This window comes from Panthera uncia (genome assembly GCF_023721935.1).
Source record: "Panthera uncia isolate 11264 chromosome B2 unlocalized genomic scaffold, Puncia_PCG_1.0 HiC_scaffold_24, whole genome shotgun sequence".
Taxonomy (NCBI): Eukaryota; Metazoa; Chordata; class Mammalia; order Carnivora; family Felidae; genus Panthera; species Panthera uncia.
In genome coordinates this window covers 109454752-109463507 of record NW_026057580.1, presented here as the reverse complement: position 1 = coordinate 109463507, position 8756 = coordinate 109454752, and positions in this window count along the sequence as shown.

Sequence of the window (8756 nt, the reverse complement as noted above, 5' to 3'; positions counted from 1 at the left end):
GGCGACAGCCCGGGCGCTGCTCGCGCTGCGACCCCGCGCCGGCGCGCCTGGCAGCCGAGCCCAGACCGCGGCCCCCGCGCGGGGCTGCCGGGGCCGCCCGGGCCGAGGGTCGCGGCGGCGGCTCGTGGGCTGCACGGCCGGCGGCTCCCTCGCTCCCTCCTGCCCCATAGGGGCCGGGCCGGGCTCAGGGAGGGCCGCCGGGGGTGGCGGAGCGCGTCTCAGGGCCGCGGGGCGAGCGCCACAGACACTTGTTTGCAAGGCTCAGCCCCGGCGCGCGCGCGGCGCTCGCAGCGGGTCCGCCTCCTCCCGGCCGGGTGGGCGGCGGCCCTCGCCTCGCCTCGCCTCGCCTCGCCAGCCGGGCTCCTCCTCCGGCTCCTCCTTCTCGCCCGCGAAGCCCCGCACGGACTCCGCGGACCCCCAGCCCCGGTCCCCTCGGACGGGCCCCGGGCGACCCCGGGGAAGACGCTGGGCTCCCTCCGGCGTCGCTCGCGGACGGCTCGGGGGTCTGTGCCCGCGGCCGTGCACTCGCCCGCAGACTGGCTCCTCCGGGTTTATTCCCGGCCGCAGCTGCCGCCTCCACACACATATATTCACACGGCTACACGCAAATCCATTCTCGCGACTCCAGGGGACCTGAGGCACCCCTGCGGAGAGGTGACCCTCCCCGGCCTCCCCCGGCGGGGCGTGCGGTGGACTTGTCGGGTGCAGCTCCACTGCTGCCCGGGAGTTGGCGGGGGTGCCCTGCGACTGAATGGGGAGGGACGGTACGAGGAAGGCCTGATTCCGGGATGGGGGCTGCGGGCGGGAGGTCTCGGGGCCCGGCCGGCTTCCAGGTTTCCCGCGGGGAGAGCGGAGCGGTCTGGGTCCCCACCCGCCCCGGCCCCTGCCTTCCTCCAGAGGACAAGCCCGTGGCGGTCAGTCTCTGCGGGGGTGGCTGCCTCCCCAACCCTTTCTCACTTCTCCGACACGGGCGCTCGAGATTTACTCGCTTTATTTCTCCCCTTTCCCCTGCGAGCTCCCACGGCCGCAGAGGGACCCGCCGTTCTTCGGCCCGCGACTCCCCTGCCCGCTGCGCCCCACAGCCACAGTCGCCCGGCCCGTGAGCTCGAGCCCTCCCTGGCTTTGCCGCGGGGTCGCAGCCCTCGCGTGCCGGGCACAACCAGTGGGCAGCGGAAAGCGCAGGCAGCCGGGCGGGGACGCTCGGTTTTCCGAGCCCCACTTTCCTTTCACCGCCCACTGGGATGTGTAGTTCTTCCTCTCGCCGACTGGCTCCGAGAGGAATTACGACTTGGGGACCAAAAAACTACAAATCCCTGCATCCCCCGCGACGAGAGCGGGAGAGGCGCGGTGCTGGGCGTTCTGGTGCTCGGAGACTGGAGATGGGAACTAACAAAGAGAATGGTGGGGCGCCTCTGTACCTTCTCTGTGCTGGACACTTTACACGTTACACATGTTCTTTATCTAATCTTCTCTGGAACCCTGCGAGGCACTATTGTATCCAGCTTAGAGAACACTGTACTACTTGCCAGAGATCTCAAAGTTCCCTGGTGGTGGCGATGAGATTGAACCCTGAGCCCTGAGAATTTCCCTTGCAAAGCGCTGCTTCCTTGAGCAGTGTCAAAGGCAGACGATATCGGTTTATCCAAGAGAGGAAAAGAACTGGAGCCAGTTGGAAAGAGCTTCCCGTAGTAAAGGAAAAGTGGTAGGGATGGCAGTTATAAGGCACTGTAAGGAGTTACGAATAAAAAATGGAATTTATAAGGGTCCATTCCAGAACAGGAATTGGGGGAATGGGTCGGATCTTAAACATATAATCGGAATTGGATTTGAATGATTTTAGATTTTGTATGACAGACTCGCCTAAAGTACTTTGTGACTGCGCTGTTGTTAAAAAAGGGGGGGGGGGGGGACAAGGCTTAGACATTTCAAGTGAAAGCTCTCATATACTTACCTGTTCTTCAGCTCATTGGATCAAGGGGATGCTATTCTCACTCAATTTCTAGCAACCACCTTTTCTCCCTCTGCCCAATTAATATACTAGATCCATTGACTTCCTGGCTTTAAAAAAGACTCCCCTTTTGGTTCTCAATGAAGCCCTGATTTTTCTGGCATAATGGCAATGCTTTTAAGTCCTTCTCTGTTAGAGATGCTTACTAAAGTATTTGCATGTGAATGGGAAAAGATATTTGCAAATGACATATCAGATAAAGGGTTAGTATCCAAAATCTATAAAGAACTTACCAAACTCAACACCCGAAAAACAAATAATCCAGTGAAGAAGTGGGCAGAAGACATGAATAGACACTTTTCCGAAGAAGACATCCAGATGGCCAACAGACACATGAAAAGATGCTCAACGTCACGCCTCATCAGAGAAAGACAAATCAAAACCACACTGAGATACCCCCTCCCACCGGTCAGAGTGGCTAAAATGAACAAATCAGGAGACTATAGATGCTGGAGAGGACGTGGAGAAACGGGAACCCTCTTGCACTGTTGGTCGGAATGCAAACTGGTGCAGCCACTCCGGAAAAGTGTGGAGGTTCCTCAAAAAATTAAAAATAGAACTACCCTATGACCCAGCAATAACACTGCTAGGAATTTATCCATAATTCCTATTCAGATACAGAAGTGCTGATTCGTAGGGGCACATGTACCCCAATGTTTATAGCAGCACTTTCAACAACAGCCAAATTATGGAAAGAGCCTAATTGTCCATCAACTGATAAATGGATAAAGGTGTGGTTTATATATACAATGGAATACTACGTGGCAATGAGAAAGAATGACATCCTGCCATTTGCAGCAACGTGGATGGAACTGGAGGGTATTATGCTAAGTGAAATAAGTCAGTCATAGAAAGTTGGGTATCATATGTTTCCACTCATATGTGGAACTTGAGAAACTTAACAGAAGACCATGGGGGAAGGGAAGGGGGAAAAAATAGTTACAGAGAAGGAAGGAGGCAAACCATAAGAGACTCTTAAATACAGAGAACAAACTGAGGGTTGATGCTGGGGGAAAGGGGCAGGGGAGAGGGGAAAATGGGTGATGGGCATTGAGGAGGGCACTTGTTGGGATGAGTACTGGGTGTTATATGTAAGCAATGAATCATGGGAATCTACCCCCAAAACCAAGAGCACACTGTACACACTATGTTAGCCAATTTGACAATAAATTCTGTTTTAATAAATAATTTTTAAAATAATAAAATAAAATAAAATAAAATAATAAAATACTCCAGCCCACCCATCCCCAAACCATGATAGGATAGATGAAACAAGACTGGCGAACTATTGAAAATTGCTTACTTTGGGTGATATATCTGAATTACTTATGTATTGCAGCACATTACCACAAATTTAGCAGCTTAAAATAACACCAATTTATTATCTCACACTTTCTATGGGTCAGGTGTCCAGGTACCTAGGGTCCTCTGCTTAGGGTCTTACACCTACCATCCAGGTGTTGGTGAGGCTGTGTTTTATCTGGAGGCTCAACTGGAAAAGTTTCAGCTTCCTTGCTCACTCAGGTCACTGCAGAATTCATTTCCTTACAGCTGTAGCTGGCTATTTGCTAGCTGTCAACTGGAGATGGCCCACATCTCCTAGAGGGCACCTGGAGTTCGCTGTCACATGTCCTTTCCCAGCATGGCCACTTCCTTCATCAAGCCAGCAAGGAGAGTCCCCTCAAGGAGTGAGTTTGTTAGCAAGATGGAATCTTATATAACATAAGTAATCACAAAGGGGTGACATCTAGCTGGCATATTATTTTGCTTAGAAAGCAAGGCACAGGTTTTATACACACTCAGGGGAGAGGATTATACAAGGTATGGGCACTAGGATGAGGGGGCCACCCTACGGTCCACCACAAGGTACAAGAGAGTCCATTTTCCATTATGTTCATCTTATCTACATCTACTTATGTTTACGTTTGAAATTTTCCATAACAAAAAGAAATAAATTATTTGTTTTTAAATTATATCTAAGGGCGCCTGGGTGGCTCAGTCAGTTAGGCGTCTGACTTCGGCTCAGGTCATGATCTCACGGTTAGTGGGTTCGAGCCCTGTGTTGGGCTCTGTACTGGCAGCTTGGAGCCTGGACCTGGTTCGGATTCTGTGTCTCCCTCTCTCTCTGCCCCTCCCCCGCTCACACTCTGTCTCTCTCAAAAATAAACACATTTTAAAAATTTAATAAAAAAATAAATTATATCTAAATTTCCCATTACGAATAAGTTTCTAGATAAGCTGGTATGATTGTTTGCACTTGTCTTCCTAGGAATCCCTTGTTTCTTCCCACTGCATGTTTACTTAGACCTACTGCAATTGATTCACTTAGGATACATACCTAAAGAAGTTCACTAGAACCTGGAGTGACAGCCACAGATTTTAGCTCACCATCTAAATACTCTAAGTTATGGTAGAGTATTCATTCATTCATTCATTCATTCATTCATGTCACAATTGCTTACTTAGGGCCCTAGTTTGTCCCAGATCTGTATTAAGTACTATTTTCATGGTAGGGCTATAAAAGGAACCAAAAGAGACGTTTATATGGGAGAACTAGAGGGAGAGGTGGAGGAACAAGCAATAAATGCAAATAAAATGCAAACAATTAAAGCCAATACTAAATGACAAGACAATGTCAGAGTGCAATTACAGGGGGAAAAAGACAGCGTTGTGGGACAGAGAGAACTGGGGGAGGAGACCTTTGAACAGAGAACCAAGTGATGAGAAACAGAAAGTACAAAGGCCTCAAGCCTGGAAAATTCTTAGGGGTACAAAGAAAAAACAGTCTGGCTGGAATAGAGTGAGGGAAAGGTGAGTGTTAAGAGAGAAGGCTGGGAGGATACAGGATCTAAGGTGACTGGAATTGACTTCACATGCACTGGGAAGGCACTTAATCTGTGACTACCATTATATTAAGTCCTGATGGGTCAGAAGAGTAACCTAGAGTACTTGGCCTTTAAGGAATAATACATAGATTCCAAAGTGCAGTGCTAGAAGGATCTCAGTGCATCTAGAATTATATACCTAAACATTTGTTTTGTATATGAGAAAACGGAGGCCAAGGAAAGGAACGACCAGCTAAAAATTCCTTGAGAATGCCTCACAGTAACAAATAATCCAGAAACAAATCCTGAATTGAAAGAGTGCATTCTCTCCTTTAAAGCCTTAGAAAACGGATAACGAATAACTATTATTGCCTTTTATGTGCAAGGACACTGTGATAAGATAAATAAGTTGAACGTGGCAGAGAAACTACAATCTAGTTGGGGAAACAAGATGGAGACACACAGAAAGTAAATACTGAAAGAAAATGGTGCAATAAAAATAACTATCTTTTCTGGAGTATCATCTGGTATTAGGCAATATCCTGGTTTGTTATTTAGCTCATTAGATCCAGAAGACAAACCAATGAAGTAAGCATTTTTCTCAGTATTTCACAGAAGAGTAAACAAGCTCAGAGACGTTGGGTGATGTGCCTAGGGTTTCACAGCTGGTGAGTAGCTGAACCAGGATTCTTCTACCAGGCATGTATGTATGATTCCCATTCTACTCCAGCAGGCTATACAATAGAGTCTACTTTGTCTGACTAACTGCCAACTGAGTAGACTTTGCTCAACGTGGAGCGGGGCTGTGGCAATTTAGATAGGCAGAGTCAAGGGGGCCAGGATCCCAGGGCAGTGGGAGTGGTGGGGAAACACATGACATTTCTTGTGGGACTAGAATGAACAAGGATTCAAGTGCAAGTCGTTTACTTGGGAGGGGATTCCAGAGAACACCCGGCACAATGAAGTGAAATAAATAGAGGGAAAGAAGACTCTAGAACATGCATTATGACTCACAGTCACCCACCCAAGTGGTGAGGAAGCTGATCTTTCTCCACCAACCCATCCATTTGAGAACTCGTTCTGGGAGCCTTAACTCTATCTGTTTAATCTGACCACCTTCCTAAAGCTGCCATAGCCAGCACCGCCATGAGCACCATGCTGGGCCTCCCCTGATTGTTGGGGGTATCTTTGTTCCGGGCGGGTCTTTCCCTGTTTTTACATGACTCGGTGGGCCCGCTGACAACAGGGTTATGTTATTAACAAAATTAGAGCTTTGTTCCTTTCATCTGAGCAGCTCAAAGCATTCCACAAAGCCACCTCGGTAATTCTCAGAATACCTCAGGCAGCCAAGAGGAAGTACGGTCTTATCTATGGTGAAAGGGGAAGACAGTCAGATCCAGGACATGATATAATTTATATACCTTCTGTAGTCAGGATGAAAGTGCACCCAGTGTGGTCAAAGTGCATAGAGGGCAAAGGGACACAGTCCTCTAAGGAGAACTTTGAAGCCACCAGAAAGGGGTTTCTTCGGGGAGCTCTACGATGGCACAAAGTAATAGCCGAATTCCCATATCAAACAGAATTCTCCAGAACATCAGACACCCTAATTTTTTCCAACCCGGAGAGTTAGCTCACATTTCTATATGTGCTCTGCACATCTGGGAACATCGTGGGTCAAGACGAGTAAGACATTTAATGTAATAAACTCAGGGCCATAGGGAAAAAGTGTATGAAGTAGAAATAACTTAGCCCCAAATTGGCCCCAAGTGACTTTTTCTTGACTTTTAACACTAAAACATTAATTTTTAGTATTTTTGTAAAAATAATACATGTGCATTAAAAAATTATGTTAGAGAAAAAGAAAAATTATATTGCACATAAATATGAAAAATGTAGAAGTTGTTCAAATTCCTACCACCTTAAGAAACATTTTGTTGATCATCTTTACATAATTCATTTTATGTACATACATGTATGTCATTTAACAAAAATGGAATCCTATCATGCATATTATTTGCACCCTGCGTGCTTGTTTTTTTAATGGGGGTATTTTTCGGGGCACCTGGGTGGCTCAGTTGGTTAAGCATCCAACTTTGGCTCAGGTCATGAACTCATGGTTCGTGGATTCGAGCCCCATGCCAGGCTCTGTGCTGACAGCTCAGAGCCTGGAGCCTGCTTCAGATTCTGTGTCTGCCTCTCTCTTTGTTTCTCTCTCTCCCTCTCTCTCTCTCTCTCTCAAATGTAAAGATTACCAAAAAAAAAAAAAAAAACACACAAAAAACAAAAACAAAAAACCAGAAAAAACAAATAAATGGGGGCACTCTTTCCCAAGTAGCCAATGTTAACAATATATATACTTCTCCAAGGCTCATCATTATAGGCGAACACAGATACAGTCCACATTCCACTTTCATCAACTGTCCTAATAATGTCCTTTATAGTTAATTGGTCCTCGTTCAGGCTCATGCATGGCACTTCATCACTATGTCTCTGGAGTCTTCCTCCATATGGAACAGTCACATCACTTCTGTCTTTTGTTTCTTGATCTTGACATTTGCAAAGAGTATAGGCCATTTAGTCTGTACAATGTCATTCAATTTGGGTTTGCCTGGCATATCTTCACGGTAAAACCCAAGTTAGAGCTCTCACCAGCTCTCAGCCTTGTGTACTTGAGCAATATAGCTGAAACTATGAGACACCTGTCTCAGTCAGGCCTCCTGCTTCCTCGGGGTGCACAGTCTTACACAACTTTCAAGAAGCATGTGCATACTGCTCCCAGCAACAGGTGCTGGATAAAGCTGGAACGTGCCTCAAGCCCACGCCAAAACTGACACCTAAAATACAGACACTTGTTAACCGAGAAGCAGAAAAGTATGTACTGAAGCAAAAATTATGAACAGTCCCGAAGGCTCCAAGACTACTTTATTGGTTACTCATAAAACATGCAACAGAACAGTAACATGATGGCAAAAGAAAATGCTTCCTATGGGCAATGAGAAATAGGTCCACCACTCCCGAAATGAAACCTCGCAGGAAGACATGAGAGTAAAGCTTTGAATTCTGCAAGTGCTTCCAACGGCGAGAGCCCAGCCTTGGTGTGCAGAACACCAACATCTGCTCCTCAAAGGATAGGAGCAAAACAAACACTTCTCTCAACTGAAAAAGCCGCTTAGTCAGAAAGAATTCCAAAAGAATGCAGGGTGGATTTCAGAAGTTTCTTGTCTCCCCTGTAAAAATGGATTTTGAGAAATGTCTAAGGCTATTTCTGAATTAAAGCTAGCCAGTAGAACGGCTTGCTAGACTTCTATTTATTCTCTGAACACATGGAAACCAAATCCAAAAAACAAAAAACTTTTCTTGGCATCCTTGGCATTTCCAGGAAATAAACACCTCCTTGGAATGAAGAGCTGAAACTTACCTACCTCAGAGGTTGGTTGTGAGGTAAAAAAAAATATACGAAAGTGCCTTGTAAATAAGAAATTTATATGCAAGTATCAGTTGTATTCTGATTATTTTCCCTTTTCTCAGACGTTTTCGCTATTTATATTGTTTTCTTTCAAAAGGCAATTGAGACCTTTATGAAAGTGTCTACTACTCACTTGTATTCCTCTGGTCAATAGCCTAACTGCTAATTTGGGGGTGGGGGTGGGGGTGGGGGTGGGAGGGGGAAATGTTTGTTTTGGTTCTCCCAAAAACATCCACATAACAATACATTAGTAAAATCTGAAGTTAATTATTGTTTTGGGTATAAAAATATCAGGGATATTCTTAATTATAGGTGATTCAATGAGATAAAGAGTGCCAATATGTTTCCAGTTAATTTCATTTTTTATAACTTTCTATCGTTCCTATAATAATATTTCACCTTAAGAGAGACTTCAATTTGTTCTAGTACAGACTTATTTCTAGGCTTAAAATCATTT